Source organism: Chrysochloris asiatica, unplaced genomic scaffold (genome assembly GCF_000296735.1).
Source record: "Chrysochloris asiatica unplaced genomic scaffold, ChrAsi1.0 scaffold00149, whole genome shotgun sequence".
Taxonomy (NCBI): Eukaryota; Metazoa; Chordata; class Mammalia; order Afrosoricida; family Chrysochloridae; genus Chrysochloris; species Chrysochloris asiatica.
In genome coordinates, this window is record NW_006408667.1 from 5850860 (window position 1) to 5853531 (window position 2672).

Consider the following 2672-nt stretch of genomic DNA (forward strand, 5'->3'; position numbering starts at 1 on the left):
ACAAGTCTACAAAAACAAAACCAGCAAATATTTAATTCCCCATTTTGGGAACATCTGCATGAAATCAACCTACAAATTTTCAAAGGGTTGTTTACCTTGCTATTTGTGCAGGACAGTCTTGTTTTGGAATTATTCTTGAGGCAGGTAAAACAGAGCTAACATCCTGAATTATTATTATTATTTTTGTTCTTTTTAAATGTCTTGCCCTGGAGCCAGGGCCTAACGAATCAAGCCAGGGCCTCTTTCCAGTCGTGGGTTATTTCATGGACTGGTTTAACAAGAGCAGGGACTAGTTTTCATGGGATCAGAACCAGTTTATTGCCATTCACTTTCTATCTTTTAACCTCTTGGAAGCAGAACAATCTATCATCATTCACTCTTCATTTGCCTCAGCCCAACTCAAGTTCTCTAGGTACACATTTACAATCTTTCTTGCTAACATTTCTAATGCCCTCATCAATACAATCAGTTTGGCTTTTGACTCAAGGTCCCTGGCAGGAGGGCTATTGATTCTACTGGGTTTGGTAAGATTGCTGTCACACACCCTGCTCTCCGGGTCCCTTTCTCCAGGTAACTACTTCTATCCATGAACAATGTCTAGTCCACCAGGTATAATGGATGGTCAGATATGTCAGGTTGGCTGGAAAATACGCAGCCAGTGATTTCTATGCAATCATAATTCAGCCCTCCATTCAGATTGTCCAGTAAAATAACCTGGTATCACCTCATCTGTCCTGTCATGAGCCATAGGCTTCACTTCTGGTGCAATAGGGAGACAACCTGATGGGGATGGGGATGGGCTAGCCAGAGCTAATTTCTTGCTTGTTTGCTGAGAAGATACTGGTTTCTGTGGGATGGTCAGCTTCCAGGCTTCAATCAGACCTCGCTGGGAATGCTTCTTGGCTCTCCCTAGAGTTCCATTAGCCCACATGAGGGGTTTACCTGATTGTCGATCTCCTCAGGCCAATGTGACTGCTTTCTGGAGTTTGAATCAGTAAATGCATGTTCATGAGGAACCTACATCTGTAGATTTTTGGTTTCAGGAAGAAAGGCTATTTGAACATGAAACTTATAAAGCAGGTCCCGGCTCGGTAAGGGTACTGGGCAGACAGGCCTATGTAGGAAACGGGTTGTCAGTCTAGGGGTTTCAGGAAGAACTGGTCCTCAGGCCTCCTTGAGACCTCAGTCACCATCACTGAATGTAACGATGGGAAATTAGAGGCATATTGACCACTGAATAAGTGGCCCCAGTGTCCAAAAGTTCATAGTCTGTCCTCCATTGTTATTTTCAACCGAGGTTCCTGGAGCAAGGGCAAGAGGGATGGCAGAGGTTGATGCCAAATCAAGATAGATCCCCATTCCCCTCCTGGGCACCATCAGTCTTCTGCAGACAATGAAGCTATTTCAACTATGAGGAGGGTGTTTTTTTCTGTCAGCTCCTGCCCTGAGATTTGGACATTCATTTTTCCAGTGTCCAGTGTTTTTGCATTGGTCTTTACTTAAGGCCCTCTTTCCTTTCAGGGGTCCTCCCTGGGACCCCACAGAATTACCTAAAATGGTCTTTAGGAAGACTGTTACAGCCTGAGACTTCTTGTGCTCTCAGTTTGAAGACGATGTCAATCAGCTGGTATGGATTCATGCCAATTGCCCTGTCGAATTTCTGAAGTTTCTTTCTAATATCAGGGGCATTTTGGGAGATAAAAACTCTGTTAAGCATTTGGATATTTTCAGAGTTCTCAGCATCAAGGTCTGTGTACTTACTGTAAGCCTGGTAGATTCATTCAAAGAATTCATTCAGCGTGGTCCTCAGTTGGTTTCTGCTGAACTGCTTGTACCATGTTTAAGCTCTTTTGTTTAGGGGCTCCCTTCTTCAGACCTCTGAAAATGTACTTTTTATAGGTCCTGTCATTTAGATTTTAGTTTGGCTCAGTTAGAGAAATTGTCTTGACTGGAGCCAGGGTCCCGTTTGGGTTTTTCTCCATGGATGTGTGCTGTTCTATCCTGTGTCTTATCTCAGACTAGAGTTCTTTTGTCACTGGCCAGGAGCCTGGTAAACAGAGCCTGAATATCTGCCAATTAGGATGATGGATAGAAAAAATAATGGTAATTAAATTTCTCATTTTGATTGGGTCATTCTGGTGTGGCACTGTAGGTCAGTGTGCTGGACTGCAAAGTCCATCCAAACTTCAAGTCAGTGGTTCAAGCTCATCAGCTGCTCCTTGGAAACCCCACACAGGGTCACCATGAGTCAGAACCAACCCAACAGCACTTAATAACATCTCAATAGGAAGGATTTGAATGTTTTCTATTTAACAAGTCCAAGGTAGAGAAAGGAGTACATGCACAGTAATATCCTTTCAGCTTGTCCTTCCATACGCAATCCTATGAGCATCTTCAGAGGCGTCTGTTCTGGGTAGCCCTCAACCAAAATGGGTCCCTTGAAGGGTATGGTATAGAGAAATAACTTCCAAACTGCTTTCCTCAGCAGCTGAATGTGGCAGAGCAGGTTCACTAGGCCAGGCTATACTTTTCCCTACTAGCAGCTGCTGGTATACCATGAGTCATAATTATACAATTCTACAATCAAAAACTACATTTCACACAAAAAAAACAACCATTCGTTTCTTTGTATATTGATATCTGTTGTTGTTGTTAAGTTCCGTCTAGTCGAT